A 27005-nucleotide genomic window follows, 5' to 3' on the forward strand; every position below is an offset into this window, starting at 1 on the left:
TGGCATATATTCTACTTAGTGTCTGTAACTATTGGAGGGATGCGATACCATTCTTCTATGAGAAATTCCATAAGTGTTCAAATGGATTGAAATCTGGTGCGCGACAGACAGACAGACAGACACATTTTTATACATGGCCCTAAGCATGATGGGATGTTAATTGTTTGTTTAATTAACTCATGAACCACACCTGTGTGGAAGAACCTGCTTGCAATATATACTTTGTATCCCTCATTTACTCAAGTGTTTCCTTTATTTTGCCAGAACCTGTATGTTGTAATACAGTGAGCTCCAAAAGTATTGGGACAATGACCATTTGTTTTGTTTGTTTTGGCTCTGTACTCCAGCACTTTGGATGAAAAGGATGGGGCGGCTGGGTAGCCTAGTGGTTAGAGCATTAGACTAATAAACGAAAGGTTGCAAGTTCAGATCCCTGAGCTGACAAGGTACAAATCTGTTGTTCTGCCCCTGAATAAGGCAGTCATTGAAAATAATAATTTGTTCTTAACTGACTTGCCTAGTTAAATTATGATGACTATGGAGGTTAAACTGCAGACAAAAAGCTTTCATATGAGGGTATTTTCATCTATATCGTGTGAACCATTTAGAAATTACAGCACTTTTTGTATGAAGTCCCCCCATTTTAGGGGACCAAAAGTATTGGAGAAATTCAGTTATATATGTATTAAAGTAGTCAAAAGTTTAGTATTTGGTCCTATATTCCTAGCACGCAATGATTACGTCAAGCTTGTGAATCTATAAACCTGTTGGATGCATTTGCTGTTTGTTTTGGTTGTGTTTCAGGTTATTTTGTGCCCAATAGAAATGAATGTTAAATAATGTAATGTCATTTTGGAGTCAATTTTATTGTAAATAAGAATAAAATATGTTTCTAAACACTTCTACGTAAATGTGGATGCTACCATGATTAAGGGTTATGGTTAAGGTTAGGGTAAGGGTAGGTGTTAACGTTAGGGTTTAGGGTAGGGACGTCCCAAGGACACGTATAACATGACCCTAACACATGGGCTGACAGGAGTTTATAGTTACTATGAACACTACCAGTAGCATACTTTCTAGTTTCTAAGCACTTGGTGGACTTAAGTGACTCAATTTAGAATCAGCGGTGAACAGCAAGACCACATAACCTTTCTCAATCCTCTAACATGAGCATACCATAGAGAAAACAGTGGGTATAAAAGTCAACTGTCCTCTCTCACCGCAAGGTTAGAGGTCAGATATTAGAGTGATGCAGTCCCCCTGTCCATCAAAGCAGCCACAAGAACACTGTATTGAGACATTTCATTCTAGATGACAGACTAGTTATAATCTACAAACCTGATTGCTTGGACAGTGAATGGGGATTCCAAGACCTTCACGTTCTCTCCAAAGGGGGATTTCAAAGCCTGTTGGATTTTCACCCAGATGGCAAGAACACAGCTCTTTGGGCCGGGGGCGGGGCCTTCGCACACACACTGACCAGAGCACCCACTAATGGGAGCGGAAATTCGTATTGTCTTTGTATTGTATTGTTTTAATAAAATAATAATGTTAATAATAAAAACAACGCAGGCCTGAAAATTGCATGGGTTTAGAGGTGAGAGTCTAGGGAGCGTTCGTAAATTCACTCTGCCAATCTAATCCGATTTCTGGGCACTCTCTTCTGAGTGTGCCAGAGCGCAGAATAACTGATGAATTTACTAACGCTCAACACCGGTTTAAGGCCGGTGTCAGTAAATGTCAGCAAAAAAACGTAATTAAATTGTTGCCAGCAGCACAGTTACAGTCACCAACGCTCTAGATAACATGATAACAAAGTTTGTTTTGATATTTCAATCTGCGTGTCCTGATGGTGTATGGTTTGGGCGAACAAAATCAACATGCGCGCAAGCGGTCTGGTCAGCATGTGTGAGGATCAACTGTCATAACAGGCTGCCTCTTTCTGCCAAGTCTCGACCGCTAACGTTATAGCTAACTTACAACGGTCGTGACAAGCCACTGGTTGGGGTATAGAGAGAGGAGCTAATAGTTTGAATGGTAGGAGAAAGCTACATTTCTATCAAAATGTTTAAAAAATATACAGTTGAAGTCGGAAGTTTACATACACTTAGGTTGGAGTCATTCAAACTCGTTTTTCAACCACTCCACAAATGTCTTGTCAACAAACTATAGTTTTGGCAATTCGGTTAGGACATCTACTTTGTACATGACACAAGTAATTTTTAAAATTCTTTGCTTGACATCATGGGACAATCTAAAGAAATCAGCCAAGACCTCAGAAAAAACATTGTAGACCTCCACAAGTCTGGTTCATCCTTGGGAGCAATTTCCAAACATCTGAAGGTACCATGTTCATCTGTACAAACAATAGTACGCAAATATAAACACCATCGGACCACGCATCATACCGCTCAGGAAGGAGACGCGTTCTATCTCCTAGAGATGAATGTACTTTGGTGCGAAAAGTGCAAATCAATCCCAGAACAACAGCAAAGGACCTTGTGAAGATGCTGGAGGAAACAGGTACAAAAGTATCTATATCCACAGTAAAACGAGTCCTATATTGACATAACCTGAAAGGCCGCTCAGCAAGGAAGAAGCCACTGCTCCAAAACTGCCATAACAAAAGCCAGACTATGGTCTGCAATGGCACATGGGGACAAAGATCATACTTTTTGGAGAAATGTCCTCTGGTCTGATGAAACAAAAATAGAACTGTTTGGCCATAATGACCATCGTTATGTTTTGAGGAAAAGGGGGGATGCTTGCAAGCCGAAGAACACCATCCCAACCGTGAAGCACGGGGGCAGCATCATGTTGTGGGGGTGCTTTGCTGCAGGAGGGACTAGTGCACTTCACAAAATAGAGGGCATCATGAGAAAGGAAAATTATGTGGATATATTGAAGCAACATCTCAAGACATCAGTGAGGAAGTTAAAGCTTGGTCACAAATGGGTCTTCCAAATGGACAATGACCCCAAGCATACTTCCAAAGTTGTGGCAAAATGGCTTAAGGGCAACACAGTCAAGTTTTTGGATTGGTCATCACAAAGCCCTGACCTCAATCCTATAGAAAATTTGTGGGCAGAACTGAAAAAGCATGTGCGAGCAAGGAGGCCTACAAACCTGACTCAGTTACACCAGCTCTGTCAGGAGGAATGGGCCAAAATTCACCCAACTTATTGTGGGAAGCTTGTGGAAGGCTACCCAAAACGTTTGACCCAAAATTAACAATTTAAAGGCAATGCTACCAAATACTAATTGAGTGTATATAAATTTCTGACCCACTGGGAATGTGATGAAAGAAATATAATCTGAAATGAATCATTCTCTCTACTATTATTCTGACATTTCACATTCTTAAAATAAAGTGGTGATCCTAACTGACTTAAGACAGGGAATTTTTACTAGGATTAAATGTCAGGAATTGTGAAAAACTGAGTTTAAAGGTATTTGGCCAAGGTGTATGTAAACTTCCGACTTCAACTGTAAGTTGTGAGTCACAAACAAAAGATGTGTTATCCTCTTGACGTTACCCTACGATAGGGGGCGCCACAGCGCATTTTGGAAAAAAATTCGTGCCCATTTTCAACGGCTTACTAATCAGACTCAGAAGCTAGGATATGCATATAATTAATACCTGTGGATAGAAAACACCCTAAAGTTTCTAAAACTGTTTGAATGGTGTCTGTGAGTATAACAGAACTCATATGGCAGTCAAAACCCCAAGACCGATTGAACCAGGATGTGGAATTCTGAATTGTGGACTCAACTTCACGTCGTTGCCTATTATTCACACCGTGAGCTATCGTTATATTGCTTCCACAAGATGTCGCCAGTCTTTACAAAGTGTTTTGAGCCTTCTACTGTCGAAACTCAGTGAATGAGACGCGTTGGAAATTGGTCACAGGGGGAGGGCCATCACCATTATGACGCCGGCGGCCCTGTCTACCCCCACCTTTGGAAACGTTTTGAAACACAATGAAATCATCCCCCTCGAATCTTATTGGCTCTCTTGTTGAAACAGGCCCTGAAGATTTATGTTATACAACGTTTGACATGTTTGAACGAACCTAAATGGGAAAAAAATGTTTTATTTCGAAACGGCTGTGGCGCGCTCGGCAGAGTAGTTGGATACACCATTCGGACGCGCTAACAACAGCAAGCTAATGGAACATAAAGGATGGACTTTTTCGACCGAAAAAGAGGAGGGGCCATTCTCTGCAACATCTGGGGCCGCAGAGGGCACACTGCTGGTCGGTGCTGGGGGGGTTCCTCAGGGAGTCGAGGCAGCAGGCAGGGCACTATCGTGTCACCCCAGGTGTGTCGGCACCAGGCTCACCCAGAGCCCACTGTTGCTCACATGTATGTGTCACATTATTACATTTCCTGAGTTTTCCCCGCAAATTCCCCGCAGAATTTTATTGACTGTTCATTTGCCCATAGTTTAGGGATCCCCCTTGTTCCTGTGGATATGCCCATCCCTGTGCACGCCCTAGATCGTCGACCATTAGGGTCAGGGCTGATTAGGGAGGCCACTGCTCCACTAGACATGGTTACGCAGGAGGGTCACAAGGAGAGAATCAGTCTTTTCCTTATTGATTCTCCTGCGTTTCCCGTGGTGCTGGGCCTACCCTGGTTGGCCTGTCATGACCCCACTATTTCGTGGCAACAGAGGGCTCTCAAGGGGTGGTCACGAAAGTGCTCAGGGAGGTGTGTAGGGGTTTCCATTGGTGCGACTACGGTTGAAAGTCCAGACCAGGTCTCCACCGTGCGCATCCCCTCAGAATATGCCTATTTGGCTCTCGCCTTCTGTAAGAAGAAGGCGACTCAATTACCACCCCATCGACAGGGGGATTGTGCGATAAATCTCCTGGTAGACGCAGCACTTCCCAGGAGTCACGTGTATCCTCTGTCACAGGAGGAGACGGCGGCTATGGAAACATATGTCTCCGAATCCCTGCGGCAGGGATACATTTGGCTCTCCACTTCACCTGCCTCCTCGAGTTTCTTTTTTGTGAAGAAGAAGGATGGAGGTCTGCGCCCGTGTATTGACTATTGGGGTATCAATCAGATCATGGTGTGGTACAGCTACCTGCTGCCTCTCATCGCCAGTGCGATCGAGTCAATGCACGGGGCGCGCTTCTTCACAAAATTGGATCTCAGGAGCGCTTACAACCTGGTGCGTATCCGGGAGGGGGACGAGTGGAAGACGGCATTTAGTACCACCTCAGGGCACTATGAGTACCTCGTCATGCCGTACGGGTTGATGAATACTCCATCAGTCTTCCAGGCCTTTGTGGACGAGATTTTCCGGGACCTGCATGGGCAGGGTGTAGTGGTGTATATCGACGACATTCTGATATACTCCGCTACACGCGCCGAGCATGTGTCCCTGGTGCGCAGGGTGCTTGGTCGACTGTTGAAGCATGACCTGTACGTCAAGGCTGAGAAATGTCTGTTCTTCCAACAGTCCATCTCCTTCCCAGGGTACCGCATTTCCACATCAGTGGTGGAGATGGAGAGTGACCGCATTTCAGCTGTGCGTAATTGGCCGACTCCCACCATGGTAAAGGATGTGCAGCGGTTCCTAGGGTTTGCCAACTACTACCGGAGATTTATCCTTCGCTTTGGTCAGGTAGCGGCTCCCATTACCTCACTGCTGAAGGGGGGACCGGTGCGACTGCAGTGGTCGGCTGAGGCGGACAGGGCTTTTGGTCACCTGAGGGCTCTGTTTACCTCAGCTCCCGTGCTGGCTCATCCGGATCCCTCTTTGGCGTTCATAGTGGAGGTGGACGCGTCCGATGCTGGGATAGGAGCCGTGCTCTCTCAGCGCTCGGGTACGCCACCGAAGCTCCGCCCCTGTGCCTTCTTTTTGAAGAAGCTCAGCCCGGGAGAGCAAAACTATGATGTGGGGGACCGGGAGCTGTTGGCTGTCGTCAAGGCTCTGAAGGTGTGGAGACATTGGCTTGAAGGGGCGAGACACCCTTTTCTCATTTGGACTGACCACCGTAATCTGGAGTACATCCGGGCGGCGAGGAGACTGAACCCTCGCCAGGCAAGGTGGGCCATGTTTTTTACCCGTTTTGTGTTCCTACCGACCAGGTTCCCAGAACGCTAAGGCAGACGCACTGTCCCGGATGTATGACACAGAGGAGCGGTCCATGGATCACACTCCATACTCCCGGCCTCTTGCCTGGTGGCACCGGTAGTGTGGGAGCTGGACGCGGACATCGAGCAGGCGTTACGTACAGAGCCCTCTCCTCTCCAGTGTCCAGCTGGGCATCTGTACGTTCCCTCTGCTGTCCGCGACCAGTTGATCTATTGGGCCCACACGTCACCCTCCTCTGGTCATCCTGGCATCGGTCGGACAGTGCGCTGTCTTGTGGGAAGTGGGAAGTACTGGTGGTCCACCTTAGCCAAGGACGTGAGGGTTTATGTTTCCTCCTGCTCGGTGTGCGCCCAGTGCAAGGCTCCCAGGCACCTGCCCAGAGGGAAGTTACAACCCCTACCCATTCCACAACGGCCGTGGTCGCACCTGTCGGCGGACTTCCTGACGGATCTTCCTCCATCACAGGGCAACACCACGATCCTGGTCGTTGTGGATCAGTTTTCTTAGTCCTGCCATCTCCTCCCTTTGCCCGGTCTCCCTACAGCCATACAGACTGTGGAGGCCCTGTTCACTCACGTCTTCTGGCACTACGGGGTGCCTGAGGACATAGTCTCTGATCGCGGTCCCCAGTTCACGTCCAGGGTATGGAGGGTGTTCATGGAACGTCTGGGGGTCTCGGTCAGCCTCACCTCAGGTTTTCACCCCGAGAGTAACGGGCAGGTGGAGAGAGTAAACCAGGATGTGGGTAGGTTTCTGCAGTCATATTGCCAGGACCGGCCGGGGGAGTGGGCGGTGTTCATCCCCTGGGCAGAGATGGCCCAAACCTCACTCCGCCACTCCTCCACTAACCTCTCCCCCTTCCAATGCGTACTGGGCTATCAGCCGGTTCTGGCACCTTGGCATCAGAGCCAGATCGAGGCGAATGGTTTAAGTGCTCGGAGGAGACCTGGGACGCCGCTCATGTGCACAACGGGCCGTGAGGCGAGCACTTAAACCAAGGCGAGCACCGACCGCCACCGCAGTGAGGCCTCGGTGTTCACACTGGCTCTCGACCCGAAACCTGCCCCTCCGCCTGCCCTGCCAGAAGCTGGGCCCGCGGTTTGTGGGGCCATTCAAAATCCTGAGGAGACTGAACGAGGTATGCTACAGGTTTCAGTTCCCCCCAGATTACCGTATTAATCCCTCGTTCCATGTGTCTCTCCTCAGGCCGGTGGTGGCTGGTCCACTCCAGGAGTCTGAGGTGCGGGAGATTCCTCCACCCCCTCTGGACATTGATGGGGGCCCCGGCGTATGCTGTTCGAGCCATCCTGGACTCGAGGCGTCGGGTGAGGGGCCTTCAGTACCTCGTGGAGTGGGAGGGGTACAGTCCGGAGGAGAGATGCTGGGTGCCGGTGGAGGACGTCTTGGACCCTTCGTTGCTGCGGGAGTTCCACCGTCTCCATCCGGATCGCCCTGCGCCTCGTCCTCCGGGTCGTCCCCGAGGTCGGTGTCGGCGAGCTGCTGGAGCCGCGCGTCAAGGGGGGGGTACTGTCACGACTTCTGCCAAAGTCGGTCCCTCTCCTTGTTCGGGCGGCGTTCGGCGGTCGACGTCACCGGCCTTCTAGCCATCGACGATCAACTTTTAATTTTCCATTTGTTTTGTCCTTATCTTACACACATGGTTTCATTCAATTACTTGTTCATTATTTAACCCTCTGTTCCCCCATGTTTGTTTGTGAGTGATTGTTTGTTTGTATGTAATACGGTCCGTTATTGTGGGCTAGATTATTGCGTTGTATTATTGATTCTTTGAGTAAATTACGTTTATTCCTCATATCTGCTGTCCTGCGCCTGACTCCTCTACACCAGCTACACACAGGCATATTACAGTAAATAAATGTAAATATATATGATGAACATTTAGTTAAGGATCCCTGATCACCGTAAGGACAGAGAGGAATTTGTTGCTTGTAAGTTACTTTCTCAGACTGAGAGGATCAACTGTCATCAACCGGCTGCCCCTTTCTGCTGAGTCTCAACCGATAAAGTTATAGCTACAGCAGTCGTGAGAAGCTACAGTACTGGTTGTGGTAAAGAGAGAGGAGCTAATAGTTCAAATGGTTTCCAGATAGATTTATATCAAAATGTTTAAAATATATAAGCAGTGAGTCAGAAACAAAAGTTTTACAAATATAGAACACAACTTTTAAATATAAGTCACAGTCTGTAAATATGCCCATATAACTGCTTTCACAAACATATGCCATGATCTAAAAGCAAATGTGTCATCATTCTCCATAAGGGGGACTTTGAGATTTTCTGTACCGATTACAACTGATATTTTGGTGTACAAAACACTCTGTGAACGTCAAAGGGTGCCTTATAGTGGCAGAAAACCCCATCTGTCTGCTCTCCGCTCCCACTCTCTCAGCAGAGCTGACTTGAAGTGTCAGGTTTCAGACCCTACATTTGCATGGGAGAGACATTTCAAATGTTCTGGCCTAACCAGACAAAGGAACGATTTCCTATGCCTGTAAAATGGAAGAGTCTAGCGGATGCAAGAATAGTTGTTTCACCTCGCTGTGATTTTCATAGCCAGATTTTCACAGCCAACTAGGCTCTCAACATAAAAAATACTTGATCATTTCATAGAATTATAACAAGAACACTTTCTCTTGGTCACTGACAGACAAAATCACATCATGCTTTAAGCTAAAGCTGAAGTTGTAACAAGTCTGCACACATTTGAATGGCATCTCTGCGTCACTCAGCAATGTTAGGGAGAAAATTCTCTGTCATCAATTATATGAAATAGTGTCAATATTTCATGTTTATTTGCAATTATAAGACAGGTGATATCTTATAGTAAGTTGTTTGTAATGTAATTGTTTTTATATATAGAAAGCATTTCAGTCATATCAAGTCCTCTTGCCCCACTTTTGTGAATAGGGAAAAAATGTATACATGATTTTTCATATTTTCATAATATTTGTACTATGTACTGAGCTTGTGTCCTCAAAACGGAATACACTTTAACAATTTATAACTATTTTTTACCAGAAAGGTGAGTTCCAGACCTTTCTATAACTATGCAACATTACCAGTTATTGTTAAGAGAGTGGAGAGGGTGAAAAGTTTCAAGTTCCTCGTGTGCACGTCACTGACAACCTGAAAAGCTCCATCCACACAGACAATGTGGCGAAGAAGGCACAGCAGCGCCTCTTCAACCTCAGGAAGCTGAAGAAATTCGGCTTGGCCCCTAAGACCCTCACGAATGTCTACAGATGCACCATTGAGAGCATCCTGTTGGGCTGTATCACCGCCTGGTACAGCAACTGCACCGTCCGTAACCGCAGGGCTCTACACAGGGTGGTGTGGTCAGCCCAACGAATCACCGAGGGCACACTGCCCGCCCTCCAAGATATCTACAGCACAAGGTGTCACAGGAAGGCCAAGAAGATCATCAAGAACCTCAGCCCCCCAGGCCACGGCCTGTTCACCCCACTACTATTTATTTTTCTCAAAATGGCGCCGACAGAGAGGACTGAATCACTTCTAGTCCTTAGGAAACTTTGCAGTATTTTTTTTAAATGTATTATTTCTTACATTGTTAGCCCAGAAAATCTTAAGTGTTATTTACATACAGCTGGGAAGAACAATTGGATATCAGAGAGACATCAACTTACCAGCACTACGACCAGGAATACAACTTTCCCGAAGCAGATCCTTTGTCCGAACCACCCAGGCGATTTGAACTGATTCCAGAGGCTAACCCAAAACAACGCCGCCGGAGAAGAGGAAGACGGACCAGTCTTCTGGTCAGACTTCGAAGGCGCGCACAACATCCACCGCCTCCGAGTATATTACTCGCTAATGTTCAGTCTCTAAATAACAAGGTCGATGAAAAAAGGGCAAGAGTTGCTTGACAGATAGACATCAGGGATTGGTACATCCTCTGTTTCACGGAAACATGGCTCTCTCGGGATATGCTGTCGGAGTCGACACAGCCACCTGGATTCTTTGTGCGACACGCCGACAGGAATAAACATCTCTGCGGGAAGAAAAAGGGCGGGGGTGTATGTTTCATGATTAACGACTCATGGTGTAATTGTAACAACATACAGGAACTCAAGTCCTTTTGTTCACCTGACCAAGAATTCCTCACAATCAAATGCTGACCGTATTATCTCCCAAGAGAATTCTCTTCGGTAATTGTCACAGCTGTGTATATCCCCCCTCAAGCCGATACCACATTGGCCCTCAAGGAACTTCAATGGACTTTATGCAAAATGGAAACCACATATCCTGAGGCTGCATTTATTGTAGCTGGGGATTTTAACAAAGCAAATTTGAAAACAAGGCTACCTAAATTCTATCAGCATATCGACTGTAGCACTCCAAAACATTGGATCACTGCTACTCTAACTTCCGCGATGCATACAAGGTCCTCCCCGGCCCTCCTTTCGGAAAATCTGACCACGACTCCATTTTTCTCCTCCCTTACTATAGGCAAAAACTCAAACAGGAAGTACCCGTGCTAAGGACTATTCAATGCTGGTCTGACCAATTGGAATCCACGCTTCAAGATTGTTTTGATCACGCGGACTGGGACATCTTGCTTCCAGACAAACTAAACACCTGGAAAACTGGCTTTTATACATTTTAGCAAATGTATTAAAAATTAAAAACAGAAACACCTTATTTACATAAGTATTCAGACCCTTTTCTATGAGGCTCGAAATAGAGGTCAGGTGCATCCTGTTTCCTTTGATCATCCTGTGGTAAATTCAATTGATTGGACATGATTTGGAAATGCACACATCTGTCTATATAAGGTCCCACAGTTGACAGTGCATGTCAGAGCAAAAACCAAACCATGAGGTCGAAGGAATTGTCCGTAGAGCACTGAGACAGGATTGTGTCGAGGCACAGATCTGGGGAAGGGTACCAAAAAATGTCTGCAGTATTGAAGGTCCCCAAGAACACAGAAGAAGTTTGGAACCACCAAGACTCTTCCGGCCAAACTAATTTTATAGTCTGATTATGGGTCGCATGTAAGGTATAAATAATATCATATATGATAAATATTACCCCCCCTACAGAGAAGTTACTCAAAGACACTGTGTCGCTGCTCTAGTTGAGGGAATTAGATTGTAAGCATTCTCTGTAACAGGGATAAACTGTAAGTAGCAGTACACATTTTCCCAAATGTGGCAGCAAAGTTGACCCACAGTATGGCGCAGGGGTTCTCAAACTTTTTTGTCTATTACTGCAGACTACTCCAAGACAGGGAGTGCTGCTACCTCTTATTGGAGGCTACTGGAAGGGACTAGTGGCCCTCTCAAGGGGATGACCCAGACCCTCCACAGCCTGAGGAAGGAAGCTTTGCTAGGTGCCACTCTAGCACTTGGCCAGCCTGCTACAGGCTCCTCTTGTTCAACTGTATTTAGAGGGTGGGAAGAGTGCCTTGGGTGTTTAAGGGGTCCAGGCAGAGGTTAACAAAGCATCTGAGGGTAGTGTTTGCTTTTTCGGAGTCACCATGGTATGTTTTGATGGTGTTCTCATAATTTTCACCAACACCCCATATACGCCTACAGCGCATTTTATTATTCAAAGACATGACATAACACTGTGTAACACAGTATGTTATGAGAGTCAAAATATTTACTGTGTATGTACAGTAACTGTAGAGTTTAGATCATTCAAATGTTTATGCTTCGGTGCCTACCAGCCCAAGAGCTCAGTCAGTTCATTTCAGTTCACTGAGCACACTAACGGCCAGGCTATTCCTTCCCTCATCATCAGTGTCTCCCTCCTCCGTCCTTAGTCAACTGTTCAGACTCTGCATCTGCCCTCCCACAAGTCTTCCCCCTCTCCAACCCCAAACAGTCCCATCAGGCCTCTCCCCCCGTCTCTCTCTCTCTCTCTCTCTCTTGCTCTCTCTTTCTCTCTATTGGGAGTTGTGGGGAACTAAGTTAAGAGAGGAAGATAGTTTAAACATCTTTAAAAAGACCCCTTCCTCCATACTCCCTTGAGTAATGTCCTGCTTCTCTAATTGTAGCTAAGCCACTGCCCCTCCATACCCGACAAACATACTGAGAGGGAAATAATACCCACCTAAGTCCTTAACCCGACATGTCACAACTGATGTGCTAAATAGTTAAGCTTTGACTGGGACCTGAGTACTGATAATATTGGCCATTATGAGAGAAAAAAACCCTGTTGATGTCTTAGTAGCCATGTAGATGACTGCGTAGATGAATTCCATTCCACAGGTTCTTCAGGGAAGTCTTGTGAAGTTCTATCCTCAAGACTGTCTTTTTACCCTTACATAGAATGTGATCCTGGCTCATCTGGGCTAAGCCAACCCCTCTGTCTCAGTGGGGACCCCCAAGCTGGGTATATAACTCTTCTAGAGATGGTCCTCTCTCAGCCTCCACCTCGACACACACACACACTCTCGCTTACACACTCCCCCGTCCAGGACAATGGCCTCCAAGAAGCCCAAGCAGAAGAAGGAGGCGGCAAACTTGAACCCACCAGCTTTGGAGCCAGAGAAGCCCAAGGAGCCCAAATTTGACCCCAAAGCATTGCGGTGAGTGTCCAACTTGTAGAAATAGAATACATGTTGTAATTTTATGGTCTAACCTCTCTGTGAGTCTTTGCTGTCATCTCCTCTCATCCAACTGTGTTTGTAGTAGAATTTATGACGGTAAGTATGAGAGAAAAGAGGATGCTATCCTTAGTTGACGAGTTAGTGCTGTGTTAGTTGTACAGGGATGTCTGTCAAAAGTTTAGGAATTTGCCTAGTGAAAAAACCCATTGTTGTATTAGTTGGCAAAGTTCTATTCGCAACATTTCTTGGCGTGGCTATCCTCTGAAAAGAATTTAACATTTTCAGTGATGTAATAACCTTTCAGGTTAGTTATGTTCAGATCATTAAACCGTCTCTGCTTTGTACAGCATTACATGGGCTTGCTCCTACCTATCTCTCCAATTTGGTCCTGCCGTACATACCTACACGTACGCTATGGTCACAAGACGCAGGCCTCCTTACGGTCCCTGGAATTTCTAAGCAAACAGCTGGAGGCGGGCTTTCTCCTACGGAGCACCATTATTATGGAATGGTCTGCCTATCCATGTGAGAGACGTAGACTCGGTCTCAACCTTTAAGTCTTTATTGAAGACGTATCTCTTCAGTAGGTCCTATGATTGAGTGTAGTCTGGCCCAGGGGTGTGAAGGTGAAAGAAAGGCATTGGATCGACGAACCACCCTTGCTGTCTCTGCCTGGCCGGCTCCCCTCTTTCCACTGGGATTCTCTGCCTCTGACCCTATTACAGAGGCTGAGTCACTGGCTTACTGGTTTTCTTCCATCCCGTCCCTAGGAGTGGTGCGTCACTTGAGTGGGTTGAGTCACTGACGTGATCTTCCTGTCCAGGTTTGACGCCCCCCTCATGTTTGTGCCGTGGGGGAGATACTCGTGGGCTATACTTGGCCTTGTCTCAGGGTTTTAAGGTGGTGGTTGAAGATATCCTTCTAGTGGTGTGGGGGCTGTGCTTTGGCAAAGTGGATGGGATTATATCCTGCCTGGTTGGCCCTGTCCGAGGGTATCGTCGGACAGGGCCACAGTGTCTCCCGACCCCTCCTGCCTCAGCCTCCAGTATTTGTGCTGCAATAGTTTATGTGTTGGGGGGCTAGGGTCAGTCTGTTATATCTGGAGTATTTATCATGCCTCAGGACTAGCTGGCCTGATGACTCCTTGCTGTCCCCAGTCCACCTGGTTGTGCTGCTGCTCCAGTTTCAACTGTTCTACCTGCGGCTATGGAACACTGACCTGTTCACTGGACGTTCTACCTTGTCCCGGACCAGCTGTTTTCGACTCTCTCGCTCTACCTCAACTGCTGTCTCTAACTCTGAATGATAGGCTAAAAAAAGACAACTGACATTTACTCCTGAGGTGCTGACTTGTTGCACCCTCTACAACCTTCTGGCACAGCCAGAAGAGGACTGGCCACCCCTCAGAGCCTGGTTCCTTTCTAGATTTCTTCCTATGTTCCTGCCTTTCTAGGGAGTTTTTCCTAGCCACAGTGTTTCTACATCTGCATTGCTTGCTGCTTGGAGTTTTAGGCTGGGTTTCTGTATAGCACTTTGTGACATTGGCTGATGTAAAAAAGACTTTATGAATACATTTGAAATTTGATTGATTGTTGAAGATAACATCTGAATGAGGTTATGTAGGAGGTACATCAAAATATATTATAAGCGTTCCTAATCAATTACATATTTTTTTCATTTTCTGTTCCTTTGGCCTTGGCAAACTGGCCTTCACCGTATGATCGAAGACTTGTTGGCATAGCAGTACACATCCAACAAAACTTTCCAGACACAAATGGGGTGTCCACAGCTGACCTTGTAGGTCTTCAAAGAACTCCCCCCATGTCATGTACATAGGATGCGCCTTGGATGCACTTCATCCTTCACAGTAGAATTGCTAAATGTGCTTCTGTAGGCTGGGTTTCTGTATAGCACTTTGTGACATTGGCTGATGTAAAAAAGGCTTTATGAATACATTTGAAATTTGAAGATAACATCTGAATGAGGTTATGTTGGGCAAAATCAGTAGCAATATTCCCACTATTGAGTGTTCTTTTTTTCTATTTCAGATTGAGTTCACTGCAGACCAAATTGACTGATCTTGCTTTAAAAATCCAACATCTTTTGATTCAATTTTACTATTTGTTATGGGGAATGTTTTTTTGGATGACCTGACCTGTTGATGGCTTGCTAGTTTCCCCAGCTAACCCTAATGATCTGTGTGCTTCCCCAGAGTTGAAAGAGGCCTTCATGTTTTTCGACAGAACCCCCAAAAGCGAGATGAAGATCTCTTACGCCCAGTGTGGTGACGTGATGAGGGCGCTGGGCCAGAACCTCTCCATCGAAGAGGTCATGAGAGTCCTAGGGAAACCCAAGCCACAGGGTCAGTGGGCACACCAGTATTCTATAGACATTTTTTTCACCTTTATTTAACCAGGTAAGCCAGTTGAGAACAAGTTCTCATTTACAACTGCGACCTGGCCAAGAATAAGCAAAGCAGTGTGACACAAACAACAACACAGAGTTACACATGGAATAAACAAACGTGCAGTAAATAACACAATAGAAAAAAGTCTATATACAGTGTGTGTGTCACGTCCTGACCAGTATAGGGGTTATTTGTTATTATAGTTTGGTCAGGACGTGGCAGGGGGTGTTTGTTTCATGTGGTTTGGGCTATGTATTTAGGTAGAGGGGTATTTGTTTTATATGGTTCGGGGTGTGTGTGTATGTAGAGGGGTGTTGGATTTATGTGTTCCGGGGTTTTTGGTTTATGTTTGTAACGCCTGTCTTCATAAATGGACCAAGGCGCAGCAGGTATGTGAATACTCATATTTAATTACAAAATAAGGAGTAAAGCATCCACTTAACAATACAAAAAGGTGACAACAGCTACAGTTCTGCAGGCTAGAAACGCAGTGCAAAAACAACCACCCACAACCCCAAAGAAAAACACACACACCTATATAGGACTTCCAATCAAAGGCAACTCAACACACCTGCCTTCAATTGGAAGTCCCAATCACCAACCCAACATTTAACAAACACAAACCACCTGCCACATCCTGACCAAGACTAACACAATTACGCCCTCTGCTGGTCAGGACGTGACAGTACCCCCCCCTCAAGGTGCAGACCCCGGGATGCATCTAAAAAAAGAAAACACAAGAAAATCCCCAATACCCCAACAAAACCAACAAACAATAACCCCTAAACAATAAGGGAGGGAAGGGAGGGTGGCTGCCGTCACCGACGGCACTGTGCTACACCCTCCCTCCCCAACCCACCTATCCTGGAGGTGGCTCAGGTGCAGGACGTGGACCTCGCTCCACCTTCGGCGTTGCCCACTTTGGTGGCGCCGATAGCTGCGCCGGGCAGACGGACCACTCTGGCTGGGTCGGAAGACATGCGGGCCACTCTGGCTGGGTCGGCGGACAGGCGGGCCACTCGGGCTGGGCCGGAGGGCAGGAGGGCCACTCGTGGTGTGTGGTATATGGGGCTTTGGTGACAAAACGGATGACACTGTGATAGACTGCATCCAGTTTGCTGAATAGAGTGTCGGAGGCTATTTTGTAAATGACATCGCCGAAGTCGAGGATCAGTAGGATAATCAGTTTACGAGGGTATGTTTGGCGGGTATGTTTGGCGGCCACTTCTGCAGTGGGGGAAAAAAGTATTTGATCCCCTGCTGATTTTGTACGTTTGCCCACTGACAAAGAAAGGATCAGTCTATCATTTTAATGGTAGGTTTATTTGAACAGTGGGAGACAGAATAACAACAAAAATATCCAGAAAAACGCATGTCAGAAATGTTATTAATTGATTTGCATTTTAATGAGGGAAATAAGTATTTGACCCCCTCTCAATCAGAAAGATTTCTGGCTCCCAGGTGTCTTTTATACAGGTAACGAGCTGAGATTAGGAGCACACTCTTAAAGGGAGTGCTCCTAACCGCAGCTTGTTACCTGCAAAAAAGACACCTGTCCACAGAAGCAATCAATCAATCAGATTCCAAACTCTCCACCATGGCCAAGACCAAAGAGCTCTCCAAGGATGTCAGGGACAAGATTGTAGACCTACACAAGGCTGGAATGGGCTACAAGACCATCGCCAAGCAGCTTGGTGAGAAGGTGACAACAGTTGGTGTGATTATTCGCAAATGGAAGAAACACAAAAGAACTGTCAAAAGCCCTTGGCCTGGGGCTCCATGCAAGATCTCACCTCGTGGAGTTGCAATGATCATGAGAACGGTGAGGAATCAGCCCAGAACTACACGGGCGGATCTTGTCAATGATCTCAAGGCAGCTGGGACCATAGTCACCAAGAAAACAATTGGTAACACACTACGCCGTGAAGGACTGAAATCCTGCAGCGCCCGCAAGGTCCCCCTGCTCAGGAATACATATACATGCCCGTCTGAAGTTTGCCAATGAACATCTGAATGACTCAGAGGACAACTGGTGAAAGTGTTGTGGTCAGATGAGGCCAAAATGGAGCTCTTTGACATCAACTCAACTCTGCGTGTTTGGAAGAGGAGGAATGCTGCCTATGACCCCAAGAACACCATCTCCACCGTCAAACATGGAGGTGGAAACATTATGCTTTGGGGGTGTTTTTCTGCTAAGGGGACAGGACAACTTCACCGCATCAAAGGGACGATGGACGGGGCCATGTACCGTCAAATCTTGGGTGAGAACCTTCTTCCCTCAGCCAGGGCATTGAAAATGGGTCGTGGATGGGTATTCCAGCATGACAATGATTCAAAACACACGGCCAAGGCAACAAAGGAGTGGCTCAAGAAGAAGCACATTAAGGTCCTGGAGTGGCCTAGCCAGTCTCCAGACCTTAATCCCATAGAAAATCTGTGGAGGGAGCTGAAGGTTCGAGTTGCCAAACGTCAGCCTCGAAACCTTAATGACTTGGAGAAGATCTGCAAAGAGCAGTGGGACAAAATCCCTCCTGAGATGTGTGCAAACCTGGTGGCTAACTACAAGAAACGTCTGACATCTGTGATTGCCAACAGGGGTTTTGCCACCAAGTATTAAGTCATGTTTTGCAGAGGGGTCAAATACTTATTTCCCTCATTAAAATGCAAATCATTTTAAAACATTTTCAACATGCGTTTTTCTGGATTTTTTTGTTGTTATTCTGTCTCTCACTGTTCAAATAAACCTACTATTAAAATTATCGACTGATCATTTCTTTGTAAGTGGGCAAACATACAAAATCAGCAGGGGATCAAATACTTTTTCCCCCCACTGTACATTGTATAGTAGAAGTGGTCACTGGTTACATGTTCACACAGACAAAGACATCAATTTGCTCTGCAAGTGTGTCCATCAGGAGCAACATTTTAACTGATGGCATCACCGTTTGTAGACATATCTGCCTTTGGACAATGACTCCAGCCTTTGAACATGTGCATGCCACGCCATTGCTTAAGTCACCATCTTTCTCCTATTTTCCGTTATCTCTTTATTCACCTTGAACTCTCTAGAGGCTTGTACAGTATGTTGATGGGTTGGGTTGGTTTCATTGGAAGTAACTCCTTCCCTTGCTCACTGTGCCACTATAGAAATGAACACCAAGCTGATTGGCTTTGAGACCTTCCTACCAATGTTCCAGCACATCTCCAAGTCCAAAAACCGGGGTACCTTTGAGGACTTTTTGGAAGGACTGCTTGTCTTTGACAAGGAGGGCAACGGCACCGTCATGGGCGCCGAGTTGCGTCACACACTCGCAACTCTTTGTTAGTACCCATGTTCTATGTAGCTATAATCTCATGTTTATGATGTGATTATAGCTGTGTAATGTATGCTCTATGAAGTTAATGTGAAACCCCTAAGGGTATCTGAAAGGAGGATTGGTTTGGGGTTTGTCTTCCCTTACGGAAAAACCACATGATTCCACATGTAACATTTTATTTCATATGTGAAATTTCACACGATTACATAACCTTTCACATGTGGATTTAGATTTTTACCTGTGAATATTCTTCACATGAGATTTCACAGGGGATGCCCGGTAAACAAAAATCAGTCGTTAGGATGTCCCCGGAAAGTCACACATTGTTTTTGACTTACATATTTGGCACACTTTCGCATACATTATTATAATATTTATTTATACAGTAATTATTATTCAACATGTCCTCTCCTGGGATTTGAACTCACAACCTCTTGGTTCACAGCATTCAGATCTTCTTGCTATGCCACCATTTCTGTGTCAATGACTGACTTCACCTGTAATCCTACACTTTGGACTTCAACTATCGGCCTATATCGAATCTTCCATTCCTCTCAAAAACTTCAGAAAAAGCTGTTGCGCAGCAACTCACTGCCTTCCTGAAGACAAACAATGTACACGAAACGCTTCAGTCTGGTTTTAGACCCCATCATAGCACTGAGACTGCACTTGTGAAGGTGGTAAATGACCTTTTAATGACATCAGACCGAGGTTCTGCATCTGTCCTCGTGCTCCTAGATCTTAGTGCTGCTTTTGATACCATCGATCACCACATTCTTTTGGAGAGATTGGAAACCCAAATTGGTCTACATGGACAAGTTCTGGCCTGGTTTAGGTCTTATCTGTCGGAAAGATATCAGTTTGTCTCTGTGAATGGTTTGTAAATTTCGGTGTTCCTCAAGGTTCCGTTTTAGGACCACTATTGTTTTCACTATATATTTTACCTCTTGGGGATGTCATTCGAAAACATAATGTTAAATTTCACTGCTATGCGGATGACACACAGCTGTACATTTCAATGAAACATGGTGAAGCCCCAAAATTGCCCTCGCTAGAAGCCTGTGTCTCAGACATAAGGAAGTGGATGGCTGCAAACTTTCTACTCTTAAACTCGGACAAAACAGAGATGCTTGTTCTAGGTCCCAAGAAACAAAGAGATCTTCTGTTGAATCTGACAATTAATATGGATGGTTGTACAGTCGTCTCAAATAAAACTGTGAAGGACCTCGGCGTTACTCTGGACCCTGATCTCTCTTTTGAAGAACATATCAAGACTGTTTCAAGGACAGCTTTTTTCCATTTACGTAACATTGCAAAAATCAGACACTTTCTGTCCAAAAATGACGCAGAAAAATTAATCCATGCCTTTGTTACTTCTAGGTTGGACTACTGCAATGCTCTACTTTCCGGCTACCCGGATAAAGCACTAAATAAACTTCAGTTAGTGCTAAATACAGCTGCTAGAATCCTGACTAGAACCAAAAAATGTTATCATATTACTCCAGTGCTAGCCTCCCTATACTGGCTTCCTGTTAAGGCAAGGGCTGATTTCAAGGTTTTACTGCTAACCTATAAAGCATTACATGTGCTTGCTTCTACCTATCTTTCCGATTTGGGCCTGCCGTATATACCTACACGTACGCTACGGTCACAAGACGCGGGCCTCCTAATTGGTCCTAGAATTTCTAAGCAAACAGCTGGAGGCAGGGCTTTCTCCTATAGAGCTCCATTTTTATGGAATAGTCTGCCTACCCATGTGAGAGACGCAGACTCAGTCTCAACCTTTAAGTCTTTACTGAAGACACATCTCTTCAGTAGGTCCTATGATTAAGTGTAGTCTGGCCCAGGGGTGTGAAGGTGAACGGAAAGGCTGGAGCAACGAACCGCCCTTACTGTCTCTGTCTGGCCGGTTTCCCCTCTTTCCACTGGGATTCTCTGCCTCTACCCCTATTACGGGGGCTGAGTCACTGGCTTACTGGTGTTCTTCCATGCCGTCCCTGGGAGGGGTGCGTCACTTGAGTGGGTTGAGTCACTGACGTGGTCTTCCTGTCTGGGTTGGTGCCCCCCCTTGGGCTGTGCCGTGGCGGAGATCTTTGTGGGCTATACTCGGCCTTGTCCCGGGATGGTATGTTGGTGGTTGGAGATATCCCTCTAGTGGTGTGGAGGCTGTGCTTTGGAAAAGTGGGTGGGGTTATATCCTACCTGTTTGGCCCTGTCCGGGGGTTTCATATGATGGGGCCACAGTGTCTCCTGACCCCTCCTGTCTCAGCCTCCAGTATTTATGCTGCAGTAGTTTATGTGTCGGGGGGCTAGGGTCAGTCTGTCACATCTGGAGTATTTCTCTTGTCTTTTCCGGTGTCCTGTGTGAATTTAAATATGCTCTCTCTAATTCTCTCTTTCTCTTTCTTTCTTTCTCTCTCTCGGAGGACCTGAGCCCTAGGACCATGCCTCAGGACTACCTGGCTTGATGACTCCTTGCTGTCCCCAGTTCACCTGGCCGTGCTGCTGCTCCAGTTCCAACTGTTCTGCCTGCAGCTATGGAACCCTGACCTGTTCACCGGACGTGCTACCTGTCCCAGACCTGTTGTCCCAGACCTGCTGGAACCCTGACCTATTCACCGGACGTGCTACCTGTCCCAGACATGCTGTTTTCAACTCTCTAGAGACAGCAGGAGCGGTAGAGATACTCTCAAAGATTGGCTATGAAAAAGCCAACTGACACTTACTCTTGTGTTACTGACTTGTTGCACCCTCGACAGCTACTATGATTATTATTATTTGACAATGCTGGTCATTTATGAACATTTGAACATCTAGGCCATGTGCTGTTATAATCTCCACCCGGCACAGCCAGAAGAGGACTGGCCACCCCTCATAGCCTGGTTCCTCTCTAGGTTTCTTCCTAGGTTTTGGCCTTTCTAGGGAGTTTTTCCTAGCCACCGTGCTTCTACACCTGCATTGCTTGCTGTTTGGGGTTTTAGGCTGGGTTTCTGTACAGCACTTTGAGATATCAGCTGATGTAAGAAGGGCTATATAAATACATTTGATTTGATTTGATTTGATTCAAAGTAAATCTCAGCTATGTTAAAAATACACTCAAGAAAAACTATTATATTTATCATAGTGATTGAGGAGTAACATTAAAGCAAAATAATATGTTGCACCAACATTAGACTATACAGAAAACCCTCTAATTGCTGAACTTCTGAGCATGTTAGACTTTGTGGCGAAAAAGATCAGCATAACATAAATCCAGAGGTTCTGAGTTCAAATCCCAGGTGGGGTCACATTGAAAAGTCATTACGAAGTAATCATGTCAAATGGATTCATATTGTCATTGGTTAAATACTTTTACACTATTTTAGCTGAACATCGTACCACTTACCTTAAGACCCCGACACCATTTAATTACTTCCCTTACAAAAAAACATGTGAAATCTGCAGTTTCACATGTGAAATAGCTGTTTTCACATGTTGAGCTGAAATGTTCACATATGAAAGCAAAAGAGACACATGTAAGGTCAGTTGTTCACATGTATTAAATGTTGAGTTTACATGTTAACACCTCATTTTCATACTACAGATTTTCACATTTGAAAACTTTCACATATGAAAAACTTTCACTTGAAAATCTAACTCTCACGTGTGGAATTGAATTTTCACATGAGAAAAACATTTCACATGTGAAAATCTAATTTGCAGTTTTACATGTAGTTTCATGGTATCACATGTTGAAATGTTGCATCCTCGTGTTGTCACATTTATTTTACGTGAGATCATGTTTTCACATGTGCTGAAATGTTTTCACGTGTAGTTTCACGTTATCACATGTTTCTTTTACATGTTGTCACATTATCACATTAGTACACGTGATCACATGTAATTATGTGAGATCACATGTGAAAAATTCTCTCAACCAGCTTCATGAGGTAGTCAGCTGGAATGCATTTCAATTAACAGGTGTGCCTTGTTAAAAGTTCATTTGTGGAATTGATTTCCTTCTTAATGCGTTTGAGCCAATCAGTTGTGTTGAAACAAGGTAAGGGTGGTATACAGAAGATATCCCTATTATTTAAAAGACCAAGTCCATATTATGGCAAGAACAGCTCAAATAAGCAAAGAGAAATGACAGTCCATCATTGCTTTAAGACATGAAGGTCAGTCAATCTGGAAAATTTCAAGAATTTTGAAAGTTTCTTCAAGTGCAGTCGCAAAAACCATCAAGCGCTATGATGAAACTGGCTCTCATGAGGACCGCCACAGGAAACGAAGACCCAGAGTTACCTCTGCTGCAGAGGATAAGTTAATTAGAGTTATCAGCCTCAGAAATTGCAGCCCAAACAAATGCTTCACATTTTCAAGTAACACATCTCAACATCAACTGTTCAGAGGAGACTGTGTGAATCAGGCATTCGTGGTTGAATTGCTGCAAAGAAACCACTACTAAAGGACACCAATAATAAGAAGAGACTTTCTTGGGCCAAGAAACACGAGCAATGGACATTAGACCGGTGGAAATCTGTCCTTTGGCCTGATGAGTCCAAATTTGTGATTTTTGGTCCCAACTGCTGTGTCTTTGTGAGACGCAGAGTCGGTGAATGGATGATCTCCACATGTGTGGTTCCCACCGTGAATCATGGAGGAGGAGGTGTGATTGTGTGAGGATGGTTTGCTAGTGACACCGTCTGTGATTTATTTAGAATTCAAGGCACACTTAACCAGCATGGCTTCTACACCATCCCATCTGGTTTGAGCTTTGTGGGACTATCATTTGTTTTTTCAACAGGACAATGACCCAACACACCTCCAGGCTGTGTAAGGGCTATTTGACCAAGAAGGAGAGTGGTGGAGTGCTGCATCAGATGACCTGGCCTCCACAATCACCCGACCTCAACCCAATTGAGATGGTTTGGGATAAGTTGGACTGTAGAGTGAAGGAAAAGCAGCCAACAAGTGCTCAGCATATGTGGGAACTCCTTCAAGACTGGTTGAGAGAATGCCAAGCGTGTGCAAAGCTGTCATCAAGGAAAAGGGTGGCTACTTTGAAGAATCTAAAATCGTTGTTTAACACTTTTTTGGTTACTACATGATTCCATATGTGTTATTTTATAGTTCTGATGTCTTCACTATTAGTAAAAATAAAGAAAAAACCTTCAATGAGTAGGTGTGTCCAAACTTTTGACTGGTACTGTATTAGTGCAATTAGTGTAATTAGTGTGTTTTTTCCAAAAGGGTTGTGTCTGAGGATTGTTTAACACCATTTGAAATGTCTCACACCCCTCTGTTACACCAACAGGAGAGAAGGTGACAGAGAAAGAGGTCGAGGTAGTGATGGAAGGACAAGATGACGGCAATGGCTGCATTAACTACGAAGGTGCGGCAATAGACTACTTGATGCAGTGTGCTGTGTGCACATATTGTTAATACATTTTCTGTTTCTATCGCTCTATTTCAACCTTTGTAAAACAAATCATGGGTGGGTGAATGATCAAGTGAGTACAACGTTTTAACTGTAAAGTGCATGACCTTTTTGCCTGCACCCTGAGTCCTGCATCAAAATGTACAAACTGATGTTAATGACAGGTGTCTCTCTCTGTGGCAGAATTCAAGATGTCGCTGACCTGAATCTTTCTTTTGTTCCTCTCCTTTTTTGTTCAAATCTTTGTCCTCAATGTGTGTGACTGATTCTGTCTGTGTGTGTGTGAGTGGACGTGTGTGTCACAACGTTTTCGACAATGAAAATAAATGTTCAGTGTCAAACATCTAGGTCCAAAGCAATGTTAATCTTTATTTCCATGGTGTGGTTGCGTGACTGTTGCAAAGTGACAATATTGAGAGATGGCAACTATTTTCTAAATGGTGTGCACTTCCTCTGAAATAGGAGTGCGGTGTAATCCCTAAAGTGGGGGAGATCCTCTCCTTCTTTGGTGGTCCCATTGAAATCCATTACATAATGGGTCTCTAGCGCATTCTTAGGTTTCACGTGTCAAAAGCCTCCGTCTGTCACGTACGCATATTTAGACTAGCTAATGGAGCGATGACGTGATGACATTCCAAACAGGTGAGTGACAACTGTGCTTCTGTTTGTTAACGACATATCTGTGAGGGTTGAGGATTTAGAGGGAGGGAGGAAGAACTAGTTGTGAAATGTGTATATTCATACATGTAGAGCATATTATGTTGCTAAGTAACTGTTTTCTACTGGATGAACATTAACTAGAAACAATTACTTTGTGTCTATGTAAATTCAGTCGTATTAGCATTATATGTGATGGGATCTAATTTAACCTAAGCACAATTCATAACACTGAAACCATAAACCAAAATGATTATTGCCTCAATGGTAATGCGAACTGGCACCCGGAACAATTGTATGCTGTAGCTACTGTAAGTCAAAGTAAATGAACAATAATTGGAAAATCCCTAGCTTTGCTGGTAAGATGGACTGATTCGGAGGCTTGAGAGGATCTGACCCTATACACAGAGGATGAGACTGTTAAGAGCTCTCCCTATTCAGTGAGGGTTGCCAGAGCCATTGGGTGCAGCTGCTGTTGACCTAAGCTGGAGCTTATGGACTGTTGTACCGACCGACTTAACACTGAAGTATAAGGATGCGCAGCCCTGCAGTTGCAGAATCGTAAAAGCTAACACACACACACACACACACACACACACACACACACACACACACACACACACACACACACACACACACACACACACACACACACACACACACACACACACACACACACACACACACACACAAACACACACAAACACATTTTTCTTAAACAACATATGTTTGCATGATCTAACTTCTCATAAAACAACCTATATAGACCTGTCTGTCTGCCTCCCTCCACCCATCACCTGTTGGTCATGATGAGACACCATAAACGTTGGCATCCCTTCTTGGCCTTTTTCACATGACAGTAGCTAATCCACATCAGCTGTTGTTTTCTCTTTGTACTTGTAGGGTTAGATAATATGTCATAGTGTGTGAGTATGTGTGAGTAAGATGTGCGTACCAACATCTCTAGTCTTTACCCATTGTATGGAAGAGGAATCTGGAGAGGGAGGAGAGAGGAGGGGTCTGTGACACCACACAAGTCTGGAGGGAGGGTAGGAGGGTAACCTCCCTGTAAAAGTCTAACATCGGTTGCCAGATAATCTTCAGGGACAATAGCCTTGGCCGGTAAACAGTCCAACAGCCGCACCATCTGCCCACCCAAAATACACCCTTGACCTCTCCCTGAAGACTGGGCTTGGGTTGGGCCGGAAAGGAGAAGATAGACATCTGCCAGGCATGGCTAGTCAGTTGGTGTAGTAGATAATCATGACAAGCATATCCTCCTCCTGGTGTAACTCCATATAGGCAGTTTGGGTTTCCAAAAGGACAGTCAAGTGGTCCTCCAAGAGCATTGCATGCTTTTCCATATCTATCTGTATATTGTCCAGGAGTCCACGGCACAGGGTTTACTACCACCGGTGGGTTGTAATTACCTATCGCCATCTGTTTTACTGCAGTTTGAACCAAAAGAGATTTCAAAAAAGGTAGGACACAGCAAAAAACGCTTCCCATTGCCACCAGTGCGACTCCTATCATTATAGCCATTTGGCTGGTTGTGTCCAGCCAATTCCAAGCATGGCTATCAAATCCAGCATTGTCTTTTACTTCTTGCCGTAATCCTTTCAGTTTGGTCATAGCTGTCGTGAACGATCCATCTGGTGCAGTGTTATTGGGAATGAAGGTGCAACATTAATCTCTGAACATTACACAGACTCCACCTTTCTCAGCTAAGAGCCAATTCAACAAAGCCTGCCTATTCTGCCATGTCATTTTGCTAGTGGGCCTGTACCTGTTCTCCTAAGGCTGTCAATGCAGAGTCTGTATAGTTAAACAGCATGGGTTACACTCATAAAGAAATTGTACAGAATACATGCATGTCTGCCGCAAAATGTAGACTGCTAAACAAGTAGCCGACACTTGTGTATGACTAACAAAAAAAGGCTTACTACAGTACATTTTACCATGTTGTGCAAAGTGCTTTGACCTCACAATGACACAAGTTTCAGCGTGGGAGACATGAATGCTTGTACCAACTCCTTAGAACAGAGTCTACGATTGTACACTGAGTGTACCAAACATTAGGAACACCTTCCTAATATTGAGTTGCACACACTTTTGCCCTCAGAACAGCCTCAAATCGTCAAGGCATGGACTCTACAAGGTGTCGAAAGCGTTCCACAGGGATGCTGGCCCATGTTGACTCTAATGCTTCCCACAGTTGTGTGAAGTAGGCTGGATGTCCTTTGGGTGGTGGACCATTCTTGATACACACGGGAAACTGTTGAGCATGTGTAAACCGATGCGCCTGGCACCTACTACAATAACCCGGTTCAATGGCACTTAAATCTGTTGTCTTGCCCATTCACCCTCTGAACGGCACACACACAACCCATGTCTCAATTGTCTCAAGGCTTACAAATTCTTCTTTAGCCTGTCTCAAACCCTTCATCTACACTGATTGAAGTGGATTTAACAGGTGACATCAATAAGGGATTATGGCT

The 27005-nt window shown here is 45.2% G+C and overlaps 1 pseudogene; it reads left to right on the plus strand.

Annotated features, from left to right (window-relative positions):
• Window positions 1-12579: 12579 nt before the first annotated feature.
• On the plus strand, window positions 12580-23915 carry LOC106607405 (myosin light chain 4-like; annotated as a pseudogene).
• Window positions 23916-27005: the final 3090 nt, after the last annotated feature.

This window comes from Salmo salar, chromosome 06 (genome assembly GCF_965601325.2).
Source record: "Salmo salar chromosome 06, fSalSal1, whole genome shotgun sequence".
Classification (NCBI taxonomy): Eukaryota; Metazoa; Chordata; class Actinopteri; order Salmoniformes; family Salmonidae; genus Salmo; species Salmo salar.